This window comes from Amblyomma mixtum, chromosome 3 (genome assembly GCF_055824585.1).
Source record: "Amblyomma mixtum isolate Tamu chromosome 3, ASM5582458v1, whole genome shotgun sequence".
Taxonomy (NCBI): domain Eukaryota; kingdom Metazoa; phylum Arthropoda; class Arachnida; order Ixodida; family Ixodidae; genus Amblyomma; species Amblyomma mixtum.
In genome coordinates, this window is record NC_143014.1 from 408397320 (window position 1) to 408403654 (window position 6335).

The 6335-nt window shown below is 43.2% G+C and overlaps 1 long non-coding RNA gene across 1 annotated transcript; it reads right to left on the reverse strand.

Moving 5' to 3' along the window:
* Window positions 1-539: 539 nt before the first annotated feature.
* On the reverse strand, window positions 540-5722 carry LOC149357551 (uncharacterized). The gene is made up of 3 exons (XR_016291851.1): window positions 5293-5722; window positions 4118-4191; window positions 540-694 (listed from the first exon to the last, which is right to left on the reverse strand). It is a non-coding gene; the product is annotated as an uncharacterized LOC149357551 (long non-coding RNA).
* Between the last annotated feature and the right edge of the window lie 613 nt (window positions 5723-6335).

Here is a 6335-nt window from a genome sequence, read left to right on the forward strand (position 1 = left end):
GCGCGCGCACGGCGTATCCGAGCAGCGCCAGCTTATGGCCGATTCACACGACGGACCGTTCGCCCGCGGCCCGCGCACTACGTGTGCATACGTCAGCACTTTGAGGGGCGCGCTGTCGGCCGCCATCCATCCATGCATCCACACAGTAAAAAATTTTACACCCCTAAGGGTGTAAATGGCTTGTCGCATGGGGAGCACCCTAGGGATGAGTATATTGACACCTCTTTGATTGGGGTGTTGCATCTGCACCCTTCCAAGTGGGGTGCTGGGACCACACCCTATTGCTAGGGGTGCTGAACCTACACCCTTCAAAGTAGGGTGTGGCTGGGAGCACACCCTTTTGCTAGGCACGCTGAACCTGGACCCTTCAAGGAAGGATGTTTCCCATATGGCAGGTGTGTTCCTGTGACCGTTCGCAACCCTATTGGAAATGGTAATGGAAAACATGGTGGACTGCTGGCGACATTTGGACGGCTGGGAGATGTTGGGGCAGGGGCCATGCGGCCACGTTACATCTGTCACAATGAGACATCCAAAAATTTCGAAAAAGCTGAAGCTTGTAGAGCCAGTTTTATTTTGTCTTCATGCTCCTCTTGCTCTTCTTTACCACTTGCCAATGCAGCTGGGCCCCATGAAAGAGCCTTGTTGATGTACTGCCGGTGCATGAGGGCATTGGAAAACTGGGCGATGCACTCTGCAGAAAAGATTCAAGTGAAAAAATTAGGATCCACAAGTTTTTTCCTTGCCTGTATTAGTGTGCTAAAAGAGTAAGCACTGTATTGTGGCCACAGGAATAAAGTGAGCCTAAATCAAGAACCACTGAAGCTATTCACACTCAAAAAGAAAAATAATTTGAGGTTCATACTCCATATATCATATGCTCATCATTAAGTATCATCATCAGCAGCATAACTAGCACCACCGCAAGACAAAGGTCTTGCCTATGTCCCTACAAATAAGCGTGATGTGTGCCATAATGAGCAAAATACAAAAAAGTCATATTTTTATTGTTCTCTGACGGCTTTTAGTGGGGTATTAATAAGAGGGACAATATAAAGGTAACATCATAAAGGTGAGAGCAGTAGCACAGCTGAGACGTCGCAGACGATACATTAAGACAGAAAAGAGGCATACACTTCATGATATATCAGTTGCGAAAAAATAAAAACAGCAGCAAACAAAACGTAAAACAAACCAGTATCAATGCTCCAAGTGACATCACTTATTTCCTGAATTTTGAGGGACCACATGGAATGAAAATGTGGTGAGGTAGCCCATTTATTCTTCAATGGGAACAGGAAAAAATTCTTGAATTAGTGGTGGTGGCGTCCTGGTTTGGGGCAGGGCAGCAAAAGTTAACAAAGTTGTGGAAAAGTAATGCAGAGTATATGGAATACACCTAAACGAGCAATTTCCCCTTTTATGCAGTAATGTCTGGTGGTCAAGTGAGATGACTGATTACACATAATCTGTACCGAGTGTCGCTGCTGGATTAAGGGAGTTGGTGGCATAGCTTCAAACAGTTTCGCGCAAATTTGGAAGAGCTAAAATTACTTCAGTTTGGAGTCAAAATTTTTGTGCATAAACTGCACAGCATGGCAAGAGCACACAGGTCTAGGCATCTCCTGATGAACCCGAGTACCTTTGTGGTGCCAGCAGCATGCATTGTGACATGCTCCAAGCTTGTGGAGCTGCATTTGGTTAAGGTTTCTCCATACCATTAACCCTAGAGCTGGAAAAGGATGTCAATACGTTGTGACAAAAAACGCAGACAAGACAAGGACTGAGGAAGAAATAGATACGACGGCATGAGTGCTGACTTTCAACAAGGTGTATTGGAAAGAACCAATGTGAACAATGTGACAGATCCAATGTGAATCCAGATCCAATGTGAATGTTACAAGGCGCCCTTTCATCACTCTTTTTTTTAGGCCACAATGTATATATTTTGACGTGCTTTCCAAAAAACCTCCCTGAAAGTCAGCGCTCGTGCCGCCGCATTTCTTCCTCATTATTGTCTTCTTTGCACTGTTTTGTCACGATGAATTACCAACAAGCCCATTCATCCGTCTTGCAAAAGTCAATACAGTCGGGGTAGCTAAGATAGTTGGGGCATTCTTCTGAATAATGCAGTCATAATAACATGGTTGGGACATAAAGACAGGGGCTGTTATTGAATGGCTAATATTAGTGTACTTTGGTAATATGCTTGGTTTGGTTTATGCGAGTTTAACATCCCAAAGTGACTCAGGATATGAGGGATGCCGTATGATTTTGCATATTGATATACTGGGCTTCATAAGACAAGCAGTACAACAAGAAGCAATGAATCTACGCTAATATCAAAGAATGAAGGCTCAGGCATGAGAGTGTAGCTAAAAGGTTATATTGAGAAATTCAAGTCGATGACACTCGCCTAAAATAATCTAAATTTGGGTGAAAATCTGTTGTAAATTCAAAAAGTTGGATTCCACATAAGTAAAGAGAATGGGAGCTGTGATGACTGGTATACAAAAATTAGTTTGAATTATGGTGGCAAGTAATATGCAGACACATTTCGTGCTCTAACAGTTTATGTGAAATGCACATCAATAAAATAGGAGAACAGTTTGAGGGGTCAGAACGGTTTCCAGTCTTAATGGTTGACAGGTTGGCTTCAGGTTGTCAGGGATAAAACCAAGAGGTTTGGATTGGCTAAAATTTATTCGTAAAATGTGGTTCCACACATCCTTAGTAGTTTAAAGTATGTCAGAAGGCTTCTGACCCATAACTCAGGTACTCGAAAGCTTGTGATTATCAATGAGTTCTGAGACATGATGAGTAATGGTTAATGCAGTAAAATGGGCAACAAATAACTGATTTTCTCAAGAAAGCCCCCATGGGACATGCTGTCAAGACATAAATTCCCAAGGATTCTTCAATTAAGCCCGAAATGTCAGTTTATGAGCAGCCACTTTGTTATAACCATCACACACAAAAAAGAGAGACACCAGAGGCACTCCTTATTCACTGAAAACAAGGGAGAATCATGAGACATCATTCCAGCACACAAAATTACACAGATGAAGATAATAACTCCATGGACGCCGGATTTCAACTGAGGCTTATTCCAGAACACAGGCTTTTTATGTGCAAAGGTGTACTCGTGATCCCTGGGGCTGAGAAGTATATCCGCGACCAGATAATTATTCATGGTGGCAAAAACTGAAACACACAAAAAAAAACATAGGGACAAAGGTACCTTGCCACACACATTCAACACATCGGCACGCCTATGCATCACCTCCCTGGCTGACCCAACAAACACATTTGCCTTGAGATAATCTAGTTCCTTTTTCCGGAGTGCTACAGAAGGGCTGCTGACATAATTCTCTTTTTCAGCAGAGATACAAAAGGCTTCAAAAATTTCCCAGCTCTTCCAAGTGCTAAACTTGCACGCTTGGCATGCATGCAGGCCGATGCGTTCAGCTTGAGTGGCAAGATACCATTCCGCCTAACCTTGAATAATTGTTACCTGGTCGAGGAAATACTTTTCAGCCCCAGGGATCATTAGTACCACTTTGCATGTAAAAAGCCCATGTTATGGAATAAACCTCAGCTGAAGTCCGGTTCGTGGTGTCTACTCTTTTTGTTTATGTGTTTTTGTACACTCGAATGATGTCTCATAATTCTACCCAGAACCAAATAGCCCACCTCTCCATGCTTAGCAGAAACAAGACAGCAGTAATGAAACCAGTTATCTCATGTGTCCACTTTTTTTTTACATCTGTGACCTGCGATGAGTGGCACAACAACACATATTTAAGTTAACATGCATGCGTCATAATGTTAATATTCATAGTCGAAAAAGTATCACACAATGTAGCCGAAAACATGCACACATTTCGCACTTCATGCATAGAATGCAACATTTAAAAGAATACCAATTTTGGATGTAAAACTTCAAATGGCCTGCAACAGGCCTATTCTAACGACCAAATAATATTACTCATATAAACATATGAGGCCAGAGCTATCCAAACTGTTCCAAGCAGTACCATTAAGGAAAAGAGCAATGAAAGTAAAAGAACACTTAATGACAACCACAAAAACAAAGCACAATGCAGTAACAACTTACAACACAGCTTTTGACTCCATATGGTGGCCACAAAATCCATGCCATTGACTCGTACTGGAAGACAGATGTGCCACCTGCAGATAGATACCAATTTCCCATTATCAGTGTGACAGGAATACAGAAACAAGCATGCGAACTCGGTCCGACAGTGAATATCGCATGAATGTAAAAAGATCAGGAAAAATATACTTGCCCAAGTATACGCCTCAACAAATGCATCAGTTCCCCTAGCAATAATAAAGGATTCTTGCTATGAGGAAAATAAATCTGCAAACGGCCGTTCGAACGCGTAGATATAAACATCGTAATAACTGAGACAATTATTGCGCCACTTCCTTTTCTCAAAAACCAATTTCCAACTAAAGCAGAGTGATCAAAATGCAAGATCCTATACTCTGGGTAACCAGAAACGCGATCGGCATCATAGAAAAAAAGATGTTCACATACTGATTTAAAAATTAAATCCTGAGGGCCGGAAATTAACTTTAGTTGGTAACTGCAACCTGAGACAGTGCTTTGGATATTGTGGGGCTTGAATTCAGACGCAAAAAATGGGCACTGATAGTATTGGAGGGCTCCAGATTAATTTATACGACCTAGAATTTCTTAACGTGAGCTGACATCGCACTGCACAGGGGCATTCTTTTTTTCATTTCACCTCAATCGAAATGCGGTTACTGCGATGAGGATCGACCCCACGACCTAAGGTTCAACAGCCAAGCACCAAGCAAAAACCGCGGCGCATAGAAAGTGTTTGAATCCCCGCGTCCTCAAAGTGCTAACGCTATCTCGAAAGACAGTCATACATTTTACGCGCAGCCAAAGTGCCGATCCTTGAAACGTGCGCGGTGGTGTGAACAAGCATGGGCAGAAACGCGTATAACGAGTCATATACGCTGAAAAACCTGTGCTCAACAAGAAAAAAAAACGCGCAAACAGGCTCACGCGCATACTAAAATCATGCAAAGCTAGCGCACGCACGGTAGCATCCCCTTTGCCAAAACAAGTACCGACAATTCTTGGCAGAGCAACTCACCGCGGCGACATTTGGCCAGCCAGCGACAAACAAGCGCCTTAAACGCTTTTTAGAGCATTGAACACGAATAATGCAGCAGTACGACAGGTCACCGTTCGAGCATTATATGCTTCGGATAATGCACAAGAGTACTGCTTACCTTTTCAGACGATTGCGTAGTCGTGCAGAACGCTGTTAGCCTTCGTGTCACGGGCACTACACCAACCAGCGCGAGTTCAGCACGAGTGCTGCGTAGCCGGCACACTCTACCACGTAGTCACAGAGAAAAAAATATTCCAGGCCTCATTTCGAACCTTTCACCCGCGACACTCCACGCATCTTTGTGCCTGGACACCCATCCAGCACTGCACAAAGCGCACAGACTGAAAAGTTAGAGACCAGAAAAATGACCCTTTTCCTCGACTAGGGTATGTCGACAGCACTACGCGATTGTGCACCCTTGTGCAAGAAGAAACACACGCAAACCACAACACATTTCACGACGGCTCACAATCCAAGTAGCGAATTTTAACAACCGTCGAAGCGCGTCGCACATGGCGTCGCACCGTCCGAACCGCCATGAGGGTTATACAGATAAACAGCTACCGGCAGCCACCTGGCGGTGACAATCAGTTTCTGTTTCGGTTTCGATGTGAAAAAGTTTTTTTTCCTACTTTTTATTTTAATTTTGCTGATATAATTGGGTAATCAGCCGTCTCGGTGCCCGAGGAAATTTCAGCGCTTGCCAGCAATTACCATTGGTAGAAACGCGCGGATTAACGACCTGTTGCTTGCGCTGCTGTTGCTTCCAAAGGCAAGAACATTAATCAGACATCCTCCGCATCTTACTCCCAAGTCGGCTAGCAGCAACATCCTGCTTACTGGATTGTATAAATGTGTGATTATAAAGAATGTTTCTCACGGAACCACATGGGATCATTTTTGATACCCATACAGAAACAAACACTTTTCGAGCTTGCACCACAAAAGCATGCTTGCAGGTCCAAGACAAAGCAATTTTTAAGCTTTCAGCATGACATTCTAAACTGCTTGCTGCATGCTTCTACACATGCATTGCACTTACTGAACTTTTTTTATTATCACATGTTCCTCAATTACAAAGTTAATTTTTCTGTAAATGTTTGCAGTGTAATATGCTGCATTTGGTCTTGTTTCCACTTTTCATGCTTCACTTTTCTGGTG